General features: G+C 42.0%; 1 non-coding gene across 1 annotated transcript; it reads right to left on the reverse strand.

Annotated features, from left to right (window-relative positions):
* Positions 1-6,822: 6,822 nt before the first annotated feature.
* LOC114239206 (U6 spliceosomal RNA) lies at positions 6,823-6,929 on the reverse strand. The gene has a single exon (XR_003624392.1). It is a non-coding gene; the product is annotated as a U6 spliceosomal RNA (small nuclear RNA).
* Positions 6,930-26,448: the final 19,519 nt, after the last annotated feature.

Raw genomic sequence — 26,448 nt, forward strand, 5'->3', positions numbered from 1 at the left:
TCTCCTTTTTGCGTTACTGAAGGTTTGGATTCTGTCCTAGTGTCTTTTGCTATGGGCCATGCAAACCTGTCATTTGAAAAAAGAAGTAAAATTAGGCCTTTGGGGAGTGAGGACTGACTAGGCCGTGCATAGAAACCACAATGGTTTGGAGGAACTGGACCAGGAGAGGGGACTCTAGTTCTGCCAGGTGTTCGGCCCCTATTCCTGGGCTCTCATGGGCTAGGAAGTACCAGCATCCCGGAAAAGAGCCACTGTTGGGACACCACTAAGTGCTAAGAGAATGAGGGCACTTTGGGAAGGCTCCGCCCTGTGACACCAGGAGATTGATTCATAAGCACCTAGGCGACCGGAAATCCAGCAGGAAGGTAGTACTGGTGGGTGGGGTAGGGCAAAGAGAAACTTGCACCCTGGCTTCTGAGCCAGGCTGGAGTGCTTTCATGCCCCCAAATTAGGGACTTCACTGACTTCCCTGGTGGTCCAGTGGTTAAGACTCCACGCTCCCAATGTAAGGGGCTTGGGTTCGATCCCTGGCCGGGGAACTGGGGAACTAAGATCCTTGCAAGCCGCGGGACGTGGCCAGAAAAAAAAAATTAGGGACTTTAGGGACACTATAGCAGGTTATGCATTCACCGCACCGTTGTATGTACTATGTTTATCTGTAAATTCCCTCCCCGGACTCAGATTCTTAACGACAAGTGTCTTATCTTTTCTCTCTGCATCCTCCACACTTAGCCTAATGCTGAGCCTCTATATTTGTTGAATAACATCCTTCTTTATTGATTAAGCATTTGAGACCTAGAAATTGAGTGACTTGCTTAAGGTCACACATCTCGTAGATAAATTATATCCAAAAGCCAAAGCGTCCATGAGTTGAGCCTTTGCTCTTGCCAGCAAAGCCTTGAGGGCAAGGGATGTGTCTTATGCTTTCCCAAGTGTTTGGTACCATGGTTAGCCCATGGTCAAGCACAGAAAGAACCTGGCAATAGAGCCATATATATATATATATATTTTTTTTAAATATTTATTTATTGATTTATTTGGCTGCACTGGGTCTTAGTTGCAGCACACGGGCTTCTTTCTAGTTGTGGTGCATGGGTTCTAGAGCGCACGGGCTTAGTTGCTCCGCAGCATGGGGGATCTTAGTTCCCTGACCAGGGATGGAACACGTGTCCCCGGCATTAGAAAGCGGATTCTTAACCACTGGACCACCAGGGAAGTCCATCTAGAAGGTAGTCAGTGGATTGATAGATAAAGCTGTTTGGAGTCTGGAGCAGGTAAACCACCTCATCCAATTCTGGCTCCAGGGAAGCACCCACAATCATTCTCATTCATTCATTCAAAGATGTTACTTGTCAGACTTTTTTTTTTTTGGGCTGTGCCTTGTGGCATACAGGATCTTAGTTCCCCTAACTCATGCCCCCTGCAGTGGAAGCGTGGAGTCTTAACTACTGGATGGCCAGGGAAGTCCTGTCAGCTTTTTTTTTCCTTTTACATATGCCTTTTACTTTTATGCTCAGCAAGGTAGTGAAAAAAGCATGGGCTTTTATTCTTCCCTTCAACATATATTTATGGAGCAGTATCCCAAGTATTCACTGTGTAAGGGCCAGTAAATCCATCTCTGTGCGTTTCAGTTTACACATGTATAAAATGAGGACAATAACACCTATTTCCAGACTGGCACAAAATGTACAAAAGGGCGAGGACGCGAAAACTTGGCGTGTATTAATGTCATTTAAGCTCTGCCCCTTCCCCCCCCCACCCCCCATCCCCCAGTCAGGGCCAGCGACAGCTGATTATTTCACTTCTCTGTTGCAGTGCTGGGGAGGCAAGGAGGGGGGAGCTTCTCAAATGTTGACGCCCTGAAGACTTCCCCAGGTGGGGTCTCTCCTAGGCCTGGCACATTAATAATGCAGAGTAAATATACATTTAATCATTTGTTCTGGCCTCTGGAATGAATGTAACAGTTTAATAATGCAGTAAAGGTGAGGTTCATCACACAGCTTCTCGTTCTGGCCATGGCCTCTTCCTATACATCGAGAAAAGAAAGTCCCCAGCAAAATAGGATTATGTTGTTTTGACATAAATTCTCTTATCAGTTAGGATCAGGTTCACCTGCATAAAGTGTAAACACCCCTCACCACCCCTCTTCTAATTTAGTCTTAGATAAGATAAAACCACATTTCTTTTTCATGTAAAAGAATAGAGTTAGCCATTCTAGACTCCTGTGACAGCTTCACAAAGCCATCATAGATCCATGCCCCTTCCAGCTCTACCGCTAAGGTGGCCTCTTGGTCCATGGTGGCTGCTGATGCTCCAGTCATCACATCAGTGTTCCAGGCAGCAAGATGGAAGAATGGGGAGAAGACAAGAACATCCTCTCCCTTTTAAAAAGACTTTCCTAAGTCCCACATCTCGTCAGTGGGAAATTAGGCACACGCCTGCACCTCTGCAAGAAAGACTGGAAAATGAAGCATTTCATCTGGGCAGTAATGTGCTCAGCTGAAAACTGGAATTCTAACACAAAGGAGGAAAGGGAGACTGGATGTTTAAGGGAGGCAAACTGCCATTCCATCTCATCTCTTCCATTCTGGAGAAGAGACATAGCTGTTTTTCCCTTCTGTGTTTCTCCCACCCTACGCAGAAACTGTCATTAATGTCTTGACGTCTGAAACTGAGGGGAACAAGTGATGACGCTGCTGTGTTTCATCCTGGGCCAAAAGGAAAGAAGAAATGGGATCATTCTTCCACCTACACGCTCATGCTCTTCTCACATGTTGTTTCATTCTCTCCCTCTCTCTTTCCCCACTTATATGGACAGAGCTCCTGTTAAAACTGCCCTCTGGGCATTATGCTAAGTGAAATAAGTCAGACAGAGAAAGACAAATACTGTGTGATATCACTTATATGTGGAATCTAAAAAACACAACAAACTAGTGAATATAACAAAAAAGAAGTAGACTCACAGATATAGAGAACAAACTAGTGGTTACCAGTGGGGAGAGGGAAGGGGGAGTGTTAATCTAGGGGTAGGGGGCAAAAAAAAGGGTTATTATGGGATTAGGTGAAATCATGTGTGTGAAACTTTTGGAAATTGTAAAGCACTATAAAATTTAAAGAATCTCTCATTCAGTTAAAATAAAATAAAATAAAATAAAAAAACAAATAACCAAAAACTGCCCTCTGAACTACAAACAAATGCTTGTCCTGAAATGGATCACTGGGCATTGTGTACCTGGCCCTCCATACTCACTGCCAGCAGTGGTACCAGGGCATCTCACCCTGTTCAGGAGGGGCAGCTCTAAGGAAAGGGTAACCACTCTACACACGAGGGTCTCCTGGGTGAAGAATGGGGGGTTCTGTGGGATCTGGACCTGCCTTCATTCATTTAAGGCTCCCTCCCACGCAGGGGTTCTCTGGCTGCTCCCAGGCGCTCACCCAGAGGAACACACTGCCGCCAGCCCCACCAGGCTGCCTGCTGTCTCCCTTGTAAGTGGGTGTGTGGAAAAGGGGCTGCAGGAGGAAGAATTCAAATGACTCAGAGCATCATGGCTATTGGGCCCGCAAACTGGGACCGGGGGAGAACCAAAGTGCATCATTTTCCTACAGTCGCTCTATTGCGTAAGACTAAACGCTCTATTGTGTTTTCACCTGAAGATGGGGAAATGAACACTTAACTGAAAGTTACGCGTATTAAATAGTAGACTTGTGCCAAAGGGTCCGGTGGAGTTCACCATGGCGTGTACATGTGGCCCTCAGCCCCCAAACTCAGCCCCCAATTTTCTATGCATTCCTTCAAATATTTTGGAAAATCTATAGGGTTCTTGTCAAGTTTACATGCATTACTTTTATCTAATCCTCAGGGTCACAGACTAGGGTGAGGGAGTGAGGTACTTGCCTCTTGTGCAAAATTTAAGGGGGTGCCAAAGACCCCACCCCAACTCAGGAGTCAAGATAAATAATATTTCAATGCAATATTTTTAAAAATAAGAATTAATGCAAAAAAAAATCAACGATGAAAAAAATATCAAGATTTAAAATAAAGACAGGATATCCGTGTTAGTGATTTTTTTCTTTGGCCTCAGCTCCTAAATGGCTGGGCCTGGCACTGCTAATCCTCTCATTATACCCTTGGGGTGGGGCCATGTTGTAAATTGTGATTCCAAAGAGCTCAGCATTTACTCTGGTAAATGGTAGAGAGGCAACTTGAACTCGGAACCCCACTGTTCGTGCTTCTTTCATAAGAATGTAGCCAACTGCTGGGTTTTGGGGGACCGATGTCTAATTTAGAAGCAGGACACTCTGCCTTCTTCAAAGGCAGCTGGGACCCTGAGTCTCTGAAATAATTGCTTTTCAGAGATGCTGGAAGATAACTCGTGGAGTGCCCTGAGGGTATGTCACCACTAAGCCTAGAATCGTCTTGTCGGGGGTGGGGTGAGCAAAACAGTGACTTCGGCTTGCCTGACAAACAAGCTGAGGAAGAATTAGCCTGACCTTGAGTCCTTAAAGCCACATACCCTTTCCTTTCAATCTCTCAGCGGCAGAGTGGTTTTCTCAGGACCAAAGGCTGGAATCAGTGAAAGTATTTAAAAACAAATCTAAGAATCCATTCGGAGAGCGAGGGTGTTTTTACAAACTCAGCGGAGGCTTTTCCACGCTGCATTTTTTTTTTTTTTTATTAAATTGCAAACTAGCCTCTAGAAATTTTGTTTCCAGCACAGCAGGTTGCCTGGTGGATGGGCGGCTGGAAGGCCTCCGGGATTGTTGCAGGGACCCATTTTCCCGGGCGCAGGGTGTAGACCCGGTCTCAGTCCGGTAGAGACGCCGGGGTGGCCACGCCCGCCTCCCACCTCGTGGCTGCACGCGCACTGCCACCTACAGAGCTCCGGAGGCAACTCAGCCTCCCGCCCTGCTCTGGCCTCCCTGGACCCGCCTGGCCTAGGGATGGAGTCCGGATTCCCGCAGAGGCCTCCCGATTCATTACCATAACAAAGGCTTCATCTTCCCCTGGGCAGCTGAAGACACGCTAAAAACCAGTTCTCACTTTAGCAATCTTATCTAGCTAACCTTCTCATCTGAGGCGCTGCACTTTTGTTTGTTAGTTTTTTGGTTTTTTAAAAAATGCTTATTGGAGAATAGTTGCTTTACAATGTTGTGTTAGTTTCAGGTGTACAACAAAGTGACTCAGTTATACATATACATATATCCACTCTTTTTTAGATTCTTTTCCCATATTGGCCATTACAGAGTGTTGAGAAGAGTTCCCTGTGCTATACAGTAGGTCCTTGTTTGTGCTAGCAAGACTCAGTCCCAAATGCATCTTTAGGGTCCTTAAGTGAGCTCAACTTACTTCATCAAGCTATAGTCCTCTTTGCTGTCCCACTGATTGTCAAAAGGTAAAAACTGTTCGTATTTACTGAGCACTGCTCGGGTACCAGGCTCAACGTTATTATGTTCATGCTACAGGTGAGGAAACAGGCTTGGAAACGTTATGTAAATTTGTCCGAGGTCACTCAGCTAGCAAGCAGTGGTGCCAGATTTTAGATCCACGTAGATTTTTTTTCTTTTTTACTCAAAAGCTTAAAAAATTTATTTTGTTTTATTTAGTCTTTTAAACAGTTTTATTGAAATATAATTTATGTAACATATAATTCTCCCATTTAAAGTGTACAATTCAATTTTTTTTAGTATATTCAGAGGTATGTGCAACCATCCCCACAGTCTATTTTCTTTTTTACTTTTTTCCAATTAGAATTAAAAAAAAAAATTTGGTTTCTGCAATAAAAATAAATAAATAAATAAAAATAAATTCCTCTAAAAAAAAAAAAATCCAGGTAGATTTTAAATCCAGGGCCCACATCCTTACTCCCTTGAATTATATCCCTTGAGAGACTCTGGGATTCAGAGCATCCAATCTTCATATATTGAGCATCTACACAGGCCAAGTGCTCTACTAAGGACATCATGTATTTTATCTTGTTTAATTGTTACAACAGGTCTGTAAAGTACATACAGATGATAAGACTATTTTACAAACAAAGAAAACTAAGCTTAATTGATAGTCTTCTTCCACTGGCCATTGTGGCTGGATGCAATGCCTCGAGTTAGGTAGGGCAGAAAGATGGAAAGAACTTGGATTATTGCTAATATTCTTGAGCCACTGAATTAGCCAGCCACCTGAAGCCACCCTGCCACTGGATTCCTTGTCATGAGAAAAGACAGATATACTTATTTTCTAAGGATTTGACTTAGGGTTTCTGTTATTTGTGGATGAAAGCATACCAGCTGATATCACGAGGATTCAAACACAGGTCTATCAGACCCTAAGAGCTACTGGACATGTTTTGCAGGCCACCATCTTGCCTAGTATTATTAAATTATTAAAAAGTTGCTGGTTACTCAGAGGTAAGGAGACTTTTACATGTGGAACCATGTGGTTGAAAGAATCAGGAGGCCTAGGGTTTCATCCTGACTCTTCCTTAGGTTGTTTACTGACTCACCAAGGAAATAAGACACAAACACATGAAATAGTAAGAAATACTAAGACACAAACGAATGGAATGGTCAAGCTAATGAATGTCTCCCAAAGCCTCAACAAAATAGAAATTAAATAAATCTGGGTAAGGGTATTCTGCCAAGGTAAAAGATCCAGATAAAACAAAGAAATGGCCTGTGATTATTATTATTATTATTATTTTTCTTTTTAAACTGCTTTTATTCTTTAAACAAATTGCATATATTATTTTGATTTTACATATTTTATTCTGGAACATTTGGTGTGTACAAAGAATTTTTAAATGAATTTAAGTAATCTCAGTGAAATACAAAAATATGGAACGCTTCACGAATTTGCGTGTCATCCTTGCGCAGGGGCCATGCTAATCTTCTCTGTATCGTTCCAATTTTAGTATATGTGCTGCCGAAGCGAGCACTATTATTTTTTTTTAAGTATTTGTTTATTTATTTCTTTATGGCTGTGTTGTGTCTTCGTTTCTGTGCGAGGGCTTTCTCTAGTTGCGGCGAGCGGGGGCCACTCTTCATTGCGGTGTGCGGGCCTCTCACTATCGCGGCCTCTCTTGTTGCGGAGCACAGGCTCCAGACGCGCAGGCTCAGTTAATTGTGGCTCACGGGCCTAGTTGCTCCACGGCATGTGGGATCTTCCCAGACCAGGGCTCGAACCCGTGTCCCCTGCACTGGCAGGCGGATTCTCAACCACTGCGCCACCAGGGAAGCCCTGGCCTGTGATTATTAACAGAAACCTCTTCCTTCCAAACTCCGAGTGCTCGTTCCACTTTACAGCCGGCCCCATCTGACCGCAGTGAAATGAACAGTGCCATTCGGCAGCACAGAGGGGCAAATGGACCACTACCTGCCATGACTGGGGGTTGGCGTACATGGCTTTATAACAGAAACATGTTATTTAATAATACCTCATTATCAATTTTTAAAGAAATAAGACTCAGGGACGTTTACTTCATGGTATAACCACACAGAACAGAGTAATCTTCCTTTGATGATTGAGCAGGATTTCTCCCCTAGAACTGTGCAGTCAAAGGTCTACTGGGCTCACCATTGCAAGCAGTGTAGAACAAACTAACATGGAGTCATTTATGTCAGGGACCAAACGGAGATGATCGATACAAGTGCACGAAGGAAACTTAACCTAACGTTACAAGGATTTACAGCTCTTCTCAGAAATCAGCAGAGGACACCAGCCAGTCTCCAAATGCCAAGTCTGTTCACGCCATCTCTGGACTTAACTTGTTTCCCTGACTCAGCTACCCTGATCCCAATATGAAAGAAGACCACCCGGCAACCATTCAGCTGAAAAAGCCAAATAAATTCCATATTTATCTCATAAAAATCCCTTAGCCTGTGAGCAACTTGGGACTCGTCACTCCCATAGCCTCGAGTTTCCCAAATTGCATGTCAAAAGTCTTGCAATTAACTCATCTTTCTGCTTCACTTTATTCCCTATACAGAGTTTGGTTTTTGATAGTAGTATTGGAAACTAATGGTTTCAGGGTGAAGGCGTGCTAAATATGCCAGCTCTGACCTAATAAGAATTGCTGGCGGAATTCCCTGGCAGTCCAGTGGTTAGGACTCTGTGCTTCCATTACAGGGGGCACAGGTTTGATCCCTGGTCGGGGAACTAAGATCCTGCATGCTGCACACAGCAGCCAAAAAAAAAAAGAATTCCTGGGAACACATTTTAATAGCTTAGGCAAGTAAGCCAGTAAACATTACCTGTACACGCTTCTAAGTAAGTGGCTTTGACAGTCTTTCTCCTAGGGAATGAAGGGCCTGCAGAACTGGTTGGCTGGACCAGTTCTGATACATAACAGGTGGATCAAGAACCATATTTCATGATAAGTTTCTTGTCTTTTAGATAAGACATACTACTGCCTTCTGCCTGTCTTAATTTAGTGATTTATAGACTGAGGCATTGGGAGTAAGTATTTTTCCTTGGTTCCCGGAAAGTTGTAGAGTGAGTGTAATTTTGCCTGTAAAGTAGCTTGAGATAGAGGCATCATGTGAATATATGCATTTCCCTGTGTTATTTGTTTTCTTTAGATGGCGAGGCCATTCTGAAGTAAAATGCTTCACTTCCTAATCCTACGATTAAGTGGCAAATTAACAATAAGGATGGTCTAGGTCCGGAGTTTTAGGCTTATAAAATCACAGAGATCCAGATCAGGGTCTCACAAAAGTGTGGCCTCCAGGTGGTCTTTAGAGACACTGGTGGGGTGACATCATTTAACATACATACGTCTGGGTTGCATGCCAAACTTACCGAATCAGAATGTGGGGAGCTAGGGCCTCTGAATCTGTCTTTAAAAAGCTCGTCTGATGAACCTTGTGTATGCTAGAGCTGGAGAGGCCCTAGTTTAGTCCTTGGAAAACAAAACAACACAAAACCTGAAGGGCAATCCGTGTATCACAGGACGTTATCACAGGATAGCGTATGGAAGGTTCCTTCACCTACTTCCGTACCTGGTTCTTGAACCTGAGTGAAGATTGCTCCTGAAGACCCCGGAGCTCTAGGCAGGCTGATAACGTCAGGGGTGGGGAAGGACAGACGCTAGCCCTGAGAGCCGTCACTCATCCTCCCCAGCTCAGCTCGGCCTCACTTCTCCAGAGCAGCCTTGTCTTGCCTTTGTTGCTCTCATCTCTGGTTGTAATTTTTTTTTTTTTGGTTTGTCATTTTTTTTAAAAAATTATTTTTATTTTTATTTTTTTTGAAGTATGGTTGATTTACACAGCCACTGTTTTGTTTATTTATTTATTTATTTATTTATTTATTTTTTTGCTGCACCATTTGGCATGCAGGATCTTAGTTCCCCAACCAAGGATCAAACCCATGCCCCCTGCATTGGGAGCATGGAGTCTTAACCACTGGACCACCAGGGAAGTCCCCTGGTTTGTCATTCTAAAAATTGTTTTTAATTGTGCCAAGATACACATAACATAAAATTTACCATCTGAACCAGTTTTAAGTGCACGGTTCAGTAGTGTTAGTACATTCACATTGTTGTGCAACTGTCACCCCCATCCATGTCCAGAACTCTTTTCATCTCACATCTTTCATTCAAATAGCAAATCTCCACTCCCCTGCCCCTCACCCCCTGGCAACCACCATTCTACTTTGTCTCTATGTGTGTGACAACTCTAGGTACCTTATATAAGTAGAATCATATAGTATTTGTCCTTCTGGGACTAACTTATTTCACTTAGTAGAATGTCCTCAGAATTCATCCATGTTGCAGCATGTGTCAGAACTTCCTTCCTTTTTGAGGTTGAATAATATTGCATTGTACGGAGAGACCACGTTTTGTTTTTGCATTCCTCTGTTGATGGACACTTGGATTGCTTCCACCTTTTGGTCATTGTGAATAATGCTGCTATGAACACAGGTGTACAAATATCTTTTTGAGACCCCCGCTTTCAGTCCTTGTGACTAAATACCCAGAAGTGCAATTGCTGGATCATCTGATAATTCGCTTATTAGTATTTTGAGGAACAGCCATATTGTTTTCCGTAGTGGCTCTCTGATGTAATTTTATACTGATTTGTGTGATTATTTGATTGCCTGTCTTCCTGCTTTGAGAGCAGGCATCCTGTTTATTTTTGCCACCTTGCCTCCTGCAACTCCGTATCCAGAACAGCAAAGCCTGAGACAGAGTAGTCACTGAAATATCTGCTGAATTAATGAATGAGTCAGCCTAATAAGAACACGGCATCGTAGAAAGACTTAGTCTCTGCACTTAATGAGTTTACAGATTAGTTGGTGAGACGTGATGCACACAAGGCAGGGAACAAATAAAGGAAGGATATAATTATGTACTAAACTGTGGTTCTTCTTTTAAGTGTAGGAGAAGTTGAGAGAAGGAGAAATTTTCGTGGGTGAGGACAGTCAAGGGAAGGTGGGTAGGCTTGGATTAGAAAGGAGGAAGGCAGTTTAGAAAGAGGAAACAGTCCTTTCCCCCAGCTTTATTGAGGTACAGTTGAAAAATAAAAATTGTATATATTTAAGGTGTACAACTGGATTTTTTTTTTTTTTTTTTGGCCGAGCTGCGTGGCTTGTGGGATCTTAGTTCCCCAACCAGGGATTGAACCCCAGGCCCTCGGCAGTGAGGGCGCGGACTCCCAACCACTGAACCACCAGGGAATTCCCTGGATGTTTTGAAATACCTCTGCATTGTGAAATAATCACCACAATCAAGCTAATTAACGTATCCATCACTTCATATAGTTATCTTTGTGTGTGTGAGATGAGAACACTTCATATCTACCCTCCAGCTCATGCAGTATTTTTCTTTCTTATTTCATTTAGCATATGTCCCCCAGGTTCATCCACATTGTCACAAATGGCAGGATTTCCATGTTTTTAAAGGCTGAACAATATTCCATTGTGTATATAGACCATGTTTTCTTTTTTCTTTTTGGCCACACCACGCAGCTTGTGCGATCTTAGTTTCCCAACCAGGGATTGAACCCTCACCCTGGGCAGTGAAAGCGCAGAGTCCTAACCACTGGACCGCCAAGGAATTCCCAAGACAACATCTTGATCCATTCATCCATTGATGAACACTTTGGTTGTTTCCATGTCTTGTCTATTGTAAACAATACTGCCATGAACATGAGAGTTCAGACATCTCTCTGAGATACTGATTTCATTTCTTTTGAATATATACCCAGAAGTGAGATTGTTGGATCATAAGGCAGTCTTATTTTTAATTTTTGGAGGAACCTCCATACTGTTTTCTGTGATGGCTGTACTGTTTTACATTCCCACCAACAGTGCACAAGGGGAGGAAACAATCTTCACTTGTTGGAGGGCTGGGCGCTGGGTTAGTTAAGGAATCTGAAGACGTCAGTCCAGGGACAGCAGTAAGAAGTGTGGATTAGGAGTGGGCACAGGAGGTCCCAAGCACGCTGGGCAGCACAGGGGGATCCAGCCTGTCTCCCTCCAGGATGCACATCCTAGCTGGGGGCCTGGCCAAAGCAAGGCATGGTCCAGTCTAATAGGGTTGGGGGCTTAGGCAGGAATCGGGAATGGGGGTGGGGAGCACAGCATCATGCTAAGAACTCAGCTGTAAGATGAAAACCATCACTAGAGGGTGTGAGCTGGGCCTTGCTTAGCCCTGAAACACTACAAACCTACACAATAAGAGATATTCTTCTTGCTAAGGGACTGTAACCACAAAAGTCTTTCTTTGCCCCTTCTGCCTCTGTCAGGATGGGTTCTGGAGCTGGGGCAGGACTGGAGCTGCAAGGAAGCAGGCTGGTGACTGGGGCAGTATGGAAACAGGGGTAAACAAGGCGTGTGGGGAGGGAAGGCAGGAGAGTGGCCTGAATGGCTGAGAGGCAGGGATTGGTTGTAATGGGGGCCAAGGCTTGATAAAAGCTGATATTTGGGCAAGGTTGGGTGGGGTGCTGGCAGTCAAGTGGAGGCTTCTCCTATTTCACTCTCCTCTTCCTCAAGTGAGGAGAAAAAAAAATCATTGCCTTAATATTTGAGCAATACTTTTGACCTTTAAATTAAAATTTTAAAAAATAAACACAAACAAATACAATAAACACTCCAGTATATTTACAAAGGAATTTTTAAAGATACTGTAGACTTTGTGCAACGTGACTTTAGCTTATGAGAGATTACCATGCCCGATTGTGCATCATGATTGATGTTTAGACCAATTGGACCACAAATGGATTCAATGAAAAAGTCCAAGTTGGTCACACACACGATGGTAACTAAGCTACAGTGGTTGTAGATGACAGGCTGTCAATGGTGGAACAATAGAAAAAAGTGAATTATCCATGGCTAGTAATTGCTAATAAATTCATAAGGTCACACACATTCTTAAAGATGTCTATGAATAAGAAGGAGGATGAAAAAGGCAGAAAATAGGAATCAAGTTATGTCAAAGGACCTAAGTAGATTATCTTGGAAAAACAAAACTTGCCACATGTATGGCTTTACCCAGGAGCTTCAGATGCCAAGGCTGGACACTGGGGATGAATCCAAAGGCAGAACAGTCTGTTAGAGAAAGAGTGAGTTAAGACAAAGTCGTATTATCAGAGGGCTAAAAAGTGTCAATAACCCAATGAGGTCTGAGCTGGCATTTATGTGGTCCCAGTTCTAGGCAGGGACCAGAATCAGGGACATCACAGAGGACTGCTATCAGGAGACTGTGATTCAGAGGCAGGAAATCCAATCCTCAAGGTGGAATTCCCAACTGATTCTTGTTTTTATGGCCGCAGGGCATGTGGGATCTTAGTTCCCCAACCAGGGATCAAACCCATGCCCCCTGCACTGGGAGCACGAAGTCTTAACCACTGGACTGCCAGGGAAGTCCCCCCAACTGATTTTGCTAAGACTTCACCAGCTCTCCTAGAAACTGCTTCCTTATCCACAGGCATCCTCTATAGCTGTTGCCCACCAAGTCCGGGGGCAACTCACCAAGGGTGTAGTTAGAAGGCTGAGGGTCCCTAGGCTGCCCTTTACGAGTCCCTGCTACACCCCAAGTCTCTGCTGTTCTCTGGCCCCTGAAAACCCACTGACCGAGAGTCAGAGCTCTCTCCACCCAAGCAAAGGAGACCCCTGCAACTGGGATTTCTCCCTGCTGGCTGTGGGCATTTGAGCCCATGAGCCCTCTGAGAATTTACAACTCTTTCCAAATTCCCAGTGGCTGTCCTGAGTTTTCAGATATCCAACCACCCCCCTTTGCCACAGACAGAAACTAAATTCCCATGAACTGGGAAAGAAGCGCCTTGGGAAATACTGCTCTGAGCTCCACCAATCATGCGCCTCCTCTGACCCAAGTCCCACAGTGAGGACGCAGGTCCTTCTTTTAAGATGAACTCCCTTTACCTTCCTTTCAGGGGACTTGGGGCCTACATTTTTCTCTTCCCCTTTGTATAGGAACCTTAATACTTATGGCCAGGGATGTGACCTCTGACTTCTAAGTCCCTTTTCAGTTTCTTTCAAGGGACACTTTGGAGGAGAGACTTTGGACTGGGAATGAAGGTCACACTAGCTCCTGTTGCCAGGCTAGAATTATTTTAAGGGAAAGAGGCCTCTTTTATTTTTTTCTTCCTCAGGCTCCTTTCCAAAGCATTGTTTGTAGCTATTGTGTCTAAAAAAAATGGAAATGACTGACTTTAAGTCTGACCCTTGCAAAAGGTCTAAATCTGTCCTGGGAACTGGGGTTACAAGAGAAAACAAGCCCAGGCAAAGAATTTATAGTCTCACAGGTTCCAAAGACAAGTAAACGTTCAGTCTAACACAGATTTGAACAAGGCATTTTTTTTCCTTAGAAAGCTTCCAGGGGTCCCCAGGATAAAGTTTCTAGCACAGTGTACAGGGCTTTTCTTTTTTTTTTTCTTTTCTTTATTTTTGTTTTGGCCACACTGCGTAGCTTGCAGAATCTTAGTTCCCTGACTGGGGATTGAACCCAGACCCCTGGCACTGAAAGCCCGTGTCCTAACCACTGGACCACCAGGGAATTCCCTGTAGGGCTTTTTGAGAACCGATCCACCCAGCTTTCCAAACTCATATCTCCTCCATCCACAAGTACGTTTTCTACAGACCTCTGATGATTTTGTGTTACTCCCTTTGCCTTGTGTGATGATTAATTTTAGGTGTCAATTTGACTGGGCTAAGGGATGCGTCGGTAGCTGGTAAAACATTATTTCTGGGCGTGTCTCTGAGGGTGTTTCCAGAGGAGACTAGCATTTGAATCAGGAGACTGAGTAAAGCAAGTGCCCTCCCCAAGGTAGATGGGCAGCACCTAATCCACTGAGGGCCCAAATAGAACATGAAGATGAGGAAAGGCGAATCCACTCTCCCTGCTTGAGCTGGGACCTCCGTGTTCTCCTGTCCTGATTCTTGGGCTTTTGGACTTGGCCTGAATTACACCCTTGGCTCTTCTGGGTCTCCAGCTTGCAGAGGGCAAATCGTGGGACCTGTCGGCCTCCATAACCACATGAGCCAATTCCTAGAATAAATTTCCTCTTCCATGTATCTCTACACATCCTACTGGTTCTGTTTCTCTGGAGAACACTGACTAACACATCTTGAGTGCCTTTCTCCTTTGACTCCGCCTGTAAGCTCCTCATCCTTTACGAGGCAGGGTAAATGTCACTGGCCTGGTGACACTTTCCCAGATCCTCCCACAGGGACTTAGTAACTCCCTCTCTTCTGCTCCCACTTTGTCCATACCTCCTGTGGTGGCCTTGTAATGATTTATTTAGATTGCTTTCCTAATAGCCTATAAGCTCTGCCAGGGTGAACTTTGTTCATATCTGCGTTGCCAACACAGAGTAGAAACTCAATGTTTGTTGGATAAAATGAATGAATGAATAAAGTCTTGATTGGCAGGGTAATTTCGAGGGCTCAGGTGTGGCATGGGTTCATTACTAGCATCAAGGAGGGAATAGGAGAGGCAGAAGATGTATCTTGAACAGTAAGATGGGGGGGTACTTAATTCTTAGCAATTTTGCCTCAGATTTGCTCTGCCTGGGGGGTTGTCACCTATGGGAAAGAATGTCATTTGAATCAACATTTGATCATTGGCCCTTTACGGGCATTTCTCAGGAAGCGCTTTCTCCACCTGACCCAAACTTTAAGTTAGGTGGTGATCATATTTGGATTTCCAAATTTACAGTGTAATTTATTTAATTCTAATATGGTAATAATACCTTATAATTATATGGTTTCATCTTCAAACATCAAAGCATTTTCTAAATATTAATAGACATGAACAGCCCCAGGGGATTGATGCTACTGGATCCCTTTCTCTGACGGATAATGTATGATGGAGAGTTAGCTAACTTGGCAAGGGATGTACAGATTATTATTTTTTTCAAAAATATTTTTTATTATAGAATATTTTAAACACAGAAGTAAGGAGAGTACTGTAATAAACATGGATGTACCTACTATTCAACCATGAATTCATGGCCAATCTTACCCACTTCTACTTTCCCATGTTATATTGATGCAAATCTCAGGTATCATACATTTTCATTCATAAAAATTTCATCTCCGAAAGATAAGGACTCTGCAAAAAAAAAAAAAAACCAAACAAACAACCTATATCCATGATAACTGTATCATACCATGGACAGTAAAAAATAATTTCCTAATATCAATTATTCAATCCATTTTTAATTTCCAGTTGTTCTATAAACTTCATGAACTTTAAAAAATTTTTGACTATGTTTTTTTTTTTTGGCTGCACCGTGTGCTACGCGGGATCTTAGTTCTCCGACCAGGGATCGAACCCCTGCCCCCTGCGGTGGGAGTGTGGAGTCCTAATCACTGGACCACCAGGAATTCCCAAAATTTTGTGACTTTGACTCAAGATATACAAATGGCTCACCTATTGTGTTGGTTGATATGTCTTTTACGTCTCTTTTATTTATTTATTCATTCTTTCTCTGTGATCTTTATTTAAGGTTTGTCTCTTTTTTTTGTTTTATTAATCCAGTCAAATCTTTTTAATCGAGATATAATTGATTTATAACATTATATTAGTTTCAGGTGTACAACTTAATGATTTGATATTTGTATATATTGCAAAATGATCACCACAGTAAGTCTAGTTAACACCTATTGCCACACATGGTTATAAATATTTTTCTTGTGGTGAGATTATGTTTCTTTTAAATGTATAGGTTCATAGAGTTCCATTGTCTGGACTTTTCTGATCACATGTTTATGTATCATTTAACATGTTCTTTTTTCTTCTGTTCTTCCTGTATATTGGTAGTTGGACCTAGAGCCTACATTAGAATTGGGTTTGATTTTTTTTGACAAGTTTATAGGTGGTGGTGTTTTCGTCCATCAAAAAGCAGATAATGTCTGGTTGTCTTTTTTTGTGATGCTAGCAGTTGTTGATGATTTATGTCTACATTAATTTATTAGGGATCACTTCATTGTTTATTAATGGGAATATATCTATCAGGAGAAACTTCATCTACTATTTGGTTATTCTAAGTACATTTTGCATTGGAAAGAAAAATGCTGGATTTTCTCCCTTTATTGACTAATTTTCAAAATCGTCAGTTGGCTTTTTAGCATCATCCAACAGTAAACAATTTGATTATTTAATATATTAGTATTAATATTGAGGTATAATTGACATAAATTACATGTATCAAAGCATCTAATTTGATGGGTTTTGACAAATGTACATACCTGTGAAACTATCACAATTATGAAAATGAGCATACTACTCATGAATTAGATTTTTAAAGTATTTTAAATATTTATTTATTTATTGGCTGCCCCTGGTCTTCGTTGTGGCACACAGGATCTTCCTTGCGGCATGTGGGATCTTTAGTTGCGGCATGTGGACTCTTAGTTGCGGCATGCATGTGGGATCTAGTTCCCCCGCCAGGGATCGAACCTGGGCCCCCTGCATTGGGAGCGTGGAGTCTTACCCACTGCACCAACAGGGAAATAGTATTTTATAAGCTGATAAATTTAAATATGTCGATATTTTCAACCGTTTTAGTTATTATTCTTTTTGAATAATTAGTTATTTTTAGTTATTTATTTTTTTGAAGCTCAAACGGTCCCATTTTTGGACAATGGGAGCTTATTTAGGTTATGCCGTGGTCCTTCTGAAATGACTCTCATTGTCTTTGTTAATTTCCTTGCCGTCTTGTGATAACAGGATGCTTCAGATCCGACATCAGCCCTTTCTCCAAGGAGTCCCGGGTCCTTTCAGTGGGAAACAGGATGCATCATATATTAAGTGGTGGTTAAACAGAGCAGCAAAAGCCAATAAAATTTTTGGTCTGGGTTCAGTGTAGTCAGAAGGCAATAGCTGTTTTACTAAGCAGCTCTGTAATTATGTCTTTTGTTTGTGCACTTCCTTTCTCTTTAGTGTTCAAAGTGATTTTTTTTTTTTTTTAAAGTTTGACATTTTTTTTTTTTAATTAATTAATTTATTTATTTATTTTTGGCTGTGTTGGGTCTTCGTTTCTGTGCGAGGGCTTTCTCCAGTTGCGGCAAGCGGGGGCCACTCTTCATCGCGGTGCGCGGGCCTCTCACTATCGCGGCCTCTCTTGTTGCGGAGCACAGGCTCCAGACGCGCAGGCTCAGTAGTTGTGGCTCACGGGCCTAGTTGCTCCGCGGCATGTGGGATCTTCCCAGACCAGGGCTCGAACCCGTGTCCCCTGCATCGGCAGGCAGACTCTCAACCATTGCGCCACCAGGGAAGCCCTCAAAGTGATTTTATAGGATTAAATTCATCTTTGGGGGCAATCTAAGGATGGAAGAAAGGGTTTAGAGAGATTATTATCCCATTTTATAGTTGGGGAAACAGACCAAATTGTTGTGACTTGTCCATTAGTTTGTAGAAAACTAGGGGCGAGTTTGAGTGATTGCTATGTTGGGTTTTCGTTTCTGTGCGAGGGCTTTCTCTAGTTGCGGCAAGCGGGGGCCACTCTTCATCGCGGTGCGCGGGCCTCTCACTGTCGCGGCCTCTCCTGCTTCGGAGCACAGGCTCCAGACGCGTAGGCTCAGTAATTGTGGCTCACGGGCCTAGCTGCTCCGCGGCACGTGGGATCTTCCCAGACCAGGGCTCGAACCCGTGTCCCCTGCATTGGCAGGCAGGTTCTTAACCACTGCGCCATCAGGGAAGCCCTGTTCAAGTCCATTTTTTCAAATGTATTTCACTGTGGAATCTTTTCCCACCTTCTTGTCCCACACTACTAACTTATGGACACAAGCATATGGAGAAACAATAATTTTAGAAATGTTGGCATGGTCCCTTCCTTTTACAGAGGAGGAAAACAGGAAAGAGAGAGGTGAGGCAATTTATTCAGGAGTCACAGAGTGAGTTTTGGGAGGCGGGGGAAATGGTGGGGGGGAAGGAGGGCATTTGGAATGAGAGATGTGTTCAAATCCCTGCCCCATAGTTTTCTAAACATGGGGTCTTGGACAATATTTTAATTTCTTCTGAACCTTGATTTTTAAAATTTATAAGATAGGCAGTATAATACTGGTATCAGGTTAAATGTGTTATGAGTTGGTGGTTAGATTAGAGAATAAGTTGAGAGTCCAGGTACCAGAACAAGGACAAGATGAGCGTCATACTCACTGTGAAGTGACTTAAATTCCATAGATTTGGGCCTGGGTTAGTTGTGGGATTGACTCTGGACCAGAGGCGGGGATGGTGGGCGTGACTTCAGAAGGAGGAAGAGGTGGGCCGAAGCTGGGAACCAGGCTGGGCTAATGGGTGGTTCCCCGGGAGGAAGTATGATTAGAAGGTAGAGACCGGGCCTCACCTTCAAAGGACACCACACCCATTCTGCCCACATTACAAAGGCAGCAGCTGGACTGAGGAAGGGAGGTGGGGAGGGGCGGTCGAAACTGACAGCAGTAGACCCCAGTGAGAAGCTATCCTTGTGTATGTATCTTTGTTCTTTGTTGCTATGTTGGTGAAAACTTGAGATGTTTTACAGTGTCTCACACTAAATGGAATGGTGGCTTGTGTTTTTATTAATTATGCAGCTATTTGCTTGGATTACCATGTTTCCTGCTCTATGAGGCTTTGGGTAAGTTATATGTGGCCTTTCTGGGATGTTGGAATATTTTAACCTGGGTTGAGGATGTTGCAGTGTGATCTGCCTTAAAGCAAACTACTGCGCATCTTTACGAAGCAAGTTTCCCCTTTTCCAGATGCTCCATCCTGCTCCTCCTGGCCCAGTCCCTCACACAACAGGCCACCTCCAGGGTCAGTGGCCCTCCTGTGTGCCCCCCAGGTTCCTCTGTGCATGTTTCCTTATTTTTTTTTTTAATGGGGAATGATTATTTATATATCACATTTTCGGAATTGTATTTTGTGAACTTTTCTTACAATGCTTGGAAATTAAAGAATGAGGATGCAACTTCTTTCTTATAAACTTTAAAATATCTATTGGACAGGTGATTAAAAGTCTTAGTGATTATTGTAAACAGAATTTCAATAGTAAACATTTGTGCCAATATATATCCTAGTCTACCTATAATCTTTCAATAAATTTTCCTATACGTATTCTTGGTCATAATCTTTTAGCATCTTCTTTTTTCTACTTTATTTATTTATTGAAGTATAGTTGATGTACAATATTATATAAGTTACAGGTGTACAACATAGTGATTCACAATATTGGCTATACTTGCTGTGCTGTACAACATATCCTTGTAGTTTATTTTATACATAATAATTTGTACCTCCTGATCCCCTACCCCTATGTTGCCCCTCCTCCCTTCCCTCTCCCCACTGGTAACTACAAGTTTGTTCTCTATATCTGTGAGTCTACTTCTTTTTTGTTATATTCACTAGTTTGTTGTATTTTTTAGATTACGCATATAAGTGTTATCATACAATATTTGTCTTTGTCTGACTTATTTCAATTAACACAATACCCTCCAAGTCCATCCGTGTTGTTGCAAATGGCAAAATTTCATTCTTTTTTATGGCTGAGTAGTATTCCATTATATATATATATCTCATCTTCTTTATCCATTCACCTGTTGATGAACACTTAGATTGCTTCCATATCTTGGCAATTGTAAACTGTTTTGGTTACCCTAAAGTTCAAATTAAATCATGTATAAACCAGAATGACTTCCCCAAACCTCAATATGTGAAAATTTCTTCCATCATTTCCCCCTTTTAATTGCAAATCTTTCCACAGAAAGCATTGATAATTAATATATTTTTCCAACATTGTCAGAGTGGCTCAGTTTCCTGCTCTGGGTCCATACATGTCCCTCAGTGCTAGGCCTATATATTTTTATTTATATATTGGCCTAGTTATTCACGCTGGGGGAAAGCTAATCAGATATAACAAACAAGTACAGAGGTATGCTGACAAGTACAGAGGTATGGGAAAACATTTTATAGACTATACATTTGATCAGTTATACACATTTGTCACACAAATATTGTACATGTGCTTCAACCAGTACACTTAAAGCCAGCAGTGATACACATCATAAGTAGTTATACCCTGTGACAACTTCACTAGACAATTTATAACTAGAAGCATGACTGACAACATAATACCAGAACATTCAAATTTTAGAAACTTCATATAACTTCTAGAACACATATTAATGATATTTACCCATACAGTATAACCTAAGAATGTTTATTATTTGACAATGTTTTACATGTAATTTAACATACTAAATAATCCTAATTTGTTTAGAAAAACTTTGTTCTCTTAACAGAGAGAAAATCAAAATCAGTCTTGCATTAGTTTACTATTAACAATAAAATTCATTTACCTAATTAAATTTGATCTAATCTTAATCAGTCTTAACAATGTACAAAATTCTTTTCTCAAAGTTCCTTTTTTTACAAAGCTTTTATCACTTTCTGTATCCATATTAATTTGTCCCCTCCCCCCACCACCTTTATTTTCCCATCCAGAAACATTTAGGTTTAGCACAAAATTATTCTTCTTTTGTCCCTCAACGGAAATATTTTTGCCTTTTATACCTTCTTCCGTTGATAACACATATCCAAACTGAAATGCTTCCCTTATCATTTTTACATATTACAATTTTTAACCTTTAAAAGACCTTAACAAAACCAAGAAACAAGTAATTGAATTATTTGTTGTATCAGCATTTTCTGATTGGCAAACTTAAGAACATATTCCATAACCTCTAAAAACATACATTTTTCTCATAGCACAATTTCTCTTTAATGTGGTACAGGATGTGTGTTTAATGAACCCAAACATCTTTTAAAGTTCTATTAATTAAGCCAGGGCTGAAGTCTCAGGCAAAGTGGGCTGTGTTTGTATTTCAAGACATGATATGAGTTAACTTCAAGCTTTCTCCTAGGCATAGTTTTGTTCTCTCAGGGTCAGAATTCTGAAAACAGTATTTTATCAAGTTAGCTTTCTCTAACTGCATATGGAAAAAGAACCAGTTCTGAAGTTTCAAAAGAGTTTCATCTTAACCAATTTTTTCCAGAGTCTAAAGAATACTGTTGTCACATATTATTAAAAAAAAATCTTTCTTTTTCTTTAGTCATAGGTTCAGAGCTAAAATTTTTCTAATGAATTGAACCTGAATTTCCCATTTTACAAAAGACAACAAAGATACCAAACACACAAGTGGAATATACACTCATACACCAGAAAACAGAACTGTCACAAATCCCCCAAGAGGATTACCCATACAGAGTCCTAAACAAACACTTCCTCAACAAAATAGTTCTTGATGTCAGACACACGTCAGAACCAACTGGCAAAATGTCCAAATAGCACTTTGTGCTCAAAAGAGAAGTTTTCCCGGGTGCACACATGTGGACTTACTCAGTCTTGGAGCTCATCAGCTCATTCAGATGCATCTTTCCATTCCACCAAGGAAAAGGGTAAGTTGGCAGCCAGTGTCGAGCAGGGGAGAAACAGGGAGGATCCCCAAAACAAATGGTTTTGGCAGCTGCTAAGAACGTCCCCCCAGATCCCTCTCTCAGGGTCAGAGAGCCACAAGCAGTGAGCTCATTGCAACCATCTTGGCACATTATCATGGCCATGGCTCTACTCGGGGAAACACTGGGGAGCTAGGTGTCGTGAGAGCGCAGCCCCACGTTGGGCACAAAAAATGCTCGCTGCTCAAAAGTCAGTAAAGAGGCAAGTTTGGTGGAAAGGAAAGTTTGCTTTATTTTGGATACCAGCAATGGGGTGGGGGAGGGTGGACTCCTGTCCAAAGGCTGACTCCCCCCTACTGACAATCAGGGGGCAAGAGCTTTTATTGATGGAGGGAGGGGTTACATGCAGAAACAGCACAGTCAACTCTGATAATCATCTTGAAATTGGTCATGTGGTGGTCTGCTCAGCGTCGTCTTGATTGTTTTAAGTACAGTTAGTCTTTAGTTCCAGGGTTGGTTTGTTCCCATTTCTTTGAGGCCAGTTCTCAGAATTGTGGCAGCTTGCGTCATGGCTACAATCTGGTCATCATGTAATTAACTTCTTCTACCTGGTGGGGGCTTCAGTATCTACAAAACAGCTCAAAGGACGTGGCTCAGAATATTATCTATAGCCCTTGAGGAGGAACTAAAGGTCCTTGACTTTGCTGAATGACTACACTATTATTATTTAGTCTTGTTGGACTGCTTTCTTCACTTCTGCATTTTCTCACTTCTCTAATTAAACAAATTCTTTGGCTAAAGTTTTGCCACAGACAAAAGGCAGGTGGAGGACGTGGAGGGGAAGGACCATAGGGTCCTGCTCCATTTCAGCTGCACCAATTTACATTCCCACCAACAGTGTACAAGGGTTCCCTTTTCTCCACAGCCTGTGCATGCTTTCCTGAAAGCACTGAAATAACATGGAAATTATCTGTGTCTCTCAACCCAACCAGTGTATGAATATTTTGAGAGAGCAAGAACCAAGCCTCATGCATCTATAGCCTTAGCCCCTGGGGCAGCACTTTTGTAGAGTCAGTGCTTAATAAATGTGAGTTGAGTGGATGAACAAATGATGCTCTGCTCTTCTTTACGTTCTCCTTATTTAATCCCTGTAGATCATTTTCTTCCCTCCTCCCTTCCTTCTTTTTTGAAAAAATCACCTACATCTCTTTATTTTTTTCCAGCTTTATTGAGCTATAATAGGTAGATAGCATTGTGTACATTTAAGGTATACAACCTGATGATTTGATATGCGTATATATTGTGAAATGATCGCCACAATAAGGTTAGTTATCACCTCCATCATCTCACATAATTAATATTTTTCGCCCCTGCAGATCATTGTTCTTCCTCTACAGACAGGCTCATCGTCACAGATGAAGGCGAGGAACCTGCCCTTTAAATAAACCTGCCAGAATTCGGTATGTCTGAATGAGCATCCTTTCTTGAAGCACCAGCATGGCACTCTCCATGCTTGTTCCAGAGGTGACTATGGCTGTGGCCGTCAGTGTCAGAGGCACATTCCTTACATATCCTCAGTGGTCATAACTCTGTGTCATTTCAGAGCAGATTTCATTGTTGAAACCAGCTCCAAATAATTTGGAGTGAAGTCTGATAAAAGGAGGTGAGTGACCCAACTTGAGGATGTCATTTTAGATTCAAAAGAAAGTCTTGGATGCCTCAAATCAGAGGTAATTCCCAAGGAGAGATTCCAGATTCATTGTCAGCAACGGCAATGTCAAGGGAATAAGCCTATAGACTTTAGGGGAGAGAGGACTCATTTATATTTGTAAATTCTACTGTATGGGTTTGAAAATCTCTTTAATACAGAAACAAACCTTTCAGAGCTGTATTCAAATAACAAATAAGAATGATACATTCAATCCTCTGAAAGGTACTTTCTTTTCTGGCCAGGCCCCAGCTCAGGCTCCCAAGCTGGTTCTCCTGCAGCCACTGATAACATCACGGGCACCTCCAGACCCCTTCCTGCCATTGTTCTGGGTGTCATTGATGTTAATCAAATGGGGAAGGAAACACAATTCAGAGCTCACAAAGCGAAGGGGAACTGATTTTCAAGTTCATGACTTTCAAATCCATGGCACAAAAGCGTATGCGTTTTAACTAACTAGGTATGTGAGGATGGAGTTACTGTTCTTAAATCTGTTCTTTTAATGGGAAATGCTTTTTAATTAGCGTTTTTGGAACTTATTTGACTGCACAAAGAGGTTTGTTCCCTTGCATTTTTGGTTTAATGCCTTCCTACATGGAAGTGTGAAAAGAATGTGTAAATAAGCCCCTGGAAAATCAAAGGTCTCATTAACTCTGCGTCTTATTTAATCCAGCAGACATTTATTAAACACTTGTATGTTCCAGGCAGTGTAGTAGGAGCTGGAAATAGAAGCAGAGTAAGACACGGTGCCTCCCCTAAAGGAGTTTGCAATCTGATAATAGAATTGACAAACACACAAATAAATGCCAGAATAAGGTTCTAACAGAGAAGTGTAGGAAACAGGTAGCTTGGGAGGATGGCAGAAGACTTAGATCAAATGACATTTTAGTTTGATTTTAAAGGGCAGACAAAATCTTAGCTGAATTGGGGATTGTAGGCAGAATGGAAATCCAGATGGAAGGAAGAGAATAAGTTAAGACCTGGAAAACGCAGAGGATCCTGGAGAAATGGTGCCTAAACCAGTCTCCCTGACCATTGGTGTGAGGAAGAGTAGAAGAAGCATAGTCGCTGAGAGAGAGAATGGGAAAGAATGGACACCTGAACCAGTCTCCACTCTTATTAAATGGGATTCCTCTTCCCTTCGCTTTTCTCTCAGACCTGACTGATTTCAGGCAGCTGCCCTGCAGACCTGAGAGAGAACGTCTTAATTCACTACTCTTCCTGTATACAGTGGTCCCTCAGTATCCACGGGAGATTAGTTCCAGGATCTCCCTTGGATACCAAAATCAGAGCATGCTCCAACCCCTTGTAGAAAATGGCGTAGTACAGCCAGCTCTCCGTATCCGCGGGTTCCGTGTCCGCGGATTCAACCAACGGCGGATCAAAATGGGTTTGGTTGAATCTGTGTTGTGAAATCCACACATCCGGAGGGCCGACTGTGTAGCTACATCCTGAAAAGAAAAACTTTAAAAACATACTTATTGGAATTGCTCTTTTACAGTGGAATTTTATACCTTGAGCAAGAGGCCTATAAGGAACGTACTTTTGACCAGGGAACATTGTTGGAGCACATAATCACAGTGGATAAGTGAGCACTGAAGTGGGTCTCTGTCTAGGGGTGTGAGTTTGGGGAGCAGGTATAGGAGGCTGTGGACCAAGGCCTGTGGAGGGATTGATGGCTTTACATCTTATTGTGGTACCCCCCAGTGAACTTCATTTCTCCCCGGTTGCTTTATTTATGTGCCAATCTCCCATGTGTCTCCTCTCCCATCTTCTTCCTTTAACTCTACCGGCTTTTTCCAGATCCAATACCATCATACATACACCATATGGCATGATGCTCTAATTTGGCAAAAACCAGTAAAGTGAAATTAAAGTCTCCTTAATACTGCCCTTTCCCTTCCCTTTCCTTCTGTTCCTAGTTAGTGTACTTTGTGGTTCTGAGGGAGGCTCACACAGCTGGTAGCCTGTGGAAGGAGCCATAAAATGATGTAAGATGCCACTTCAGGAATAAACACATTGATCCTGCAAAAGGCCTGAGCTTAACTGTGTAAAGGAAATCCAGCAGAGACCTGAGACAGACGAGTCCATTGTGATTGTGTTGTTTGGCATTATAGAGATCTGTTTTACCATATGTCACATATCCGGTATCTCCAAGGCATGAAGTATTCCACTGAAGCACGTTTTCAAAATAACTGAAGGTTATCATGTCGGGGTAAAATTAACATTTTTTTATTAGAATCTTTATAAAAAATGATCACTCTCTTGCCTTCGTTTTGTGTTAGAATATTACAGAAAAAATATAAGAACAACCTTCAGGTACATTTTTTCCCTTTGTTTTAAACAAAAACAAGTTTACAGAAAAGTTGGAAATACTGTACAGAGAACTTGTTTCCCCTGAACCATCCGAGAGTAAATTGCTCACATAATGCCTCATCATTCCTCTTGATACTTGTTATGGGCTGAATCGTGTCCTCCCAAAATTCATATATTTTTTAAAAATTTAATTTAATTAATTTATTTTTTTGAATTTTTGAATTTTATTTAATTTATTTTTTTATGCAGCAGGTTCTTATTAGTTATCCATTTTATACATATTAGTGGATACATGTCAGTCGCAATCTCCCAGTTCATCACACCATCACTGCCCCCCCACCCCAACAAAATTCATATGTTGAAATCCTAATTCCTGGGACTTCAGAATGTGAGTGAATTTGGAGATAGGGTCCTTAAGGAGGCAATTAAGTTAAAATGAGGTCCAATATGACTGGTGTCCTCACAGGAAGAGGAAATTTGGACACAGACACGGTACATAGGGAAGATGATGTGAAGACACAGGGAGAAAATGACCAT

Source organism: Balaenoptera acutorostrata, chromosome 6 (genome assembly GCF_949987535.1).
Source record: "Balaenoptera acutorostrata chromosome 6, mBalAcu1.1, whole genome shotgun sequence".
NCBI classification, from domain to species: Eukaryota; Metazoa; Chordata; class Mammalia; order Artiodactyla; family Balaenopteridae; genus Balaenoptera; species Balaenoptera acutorostrata.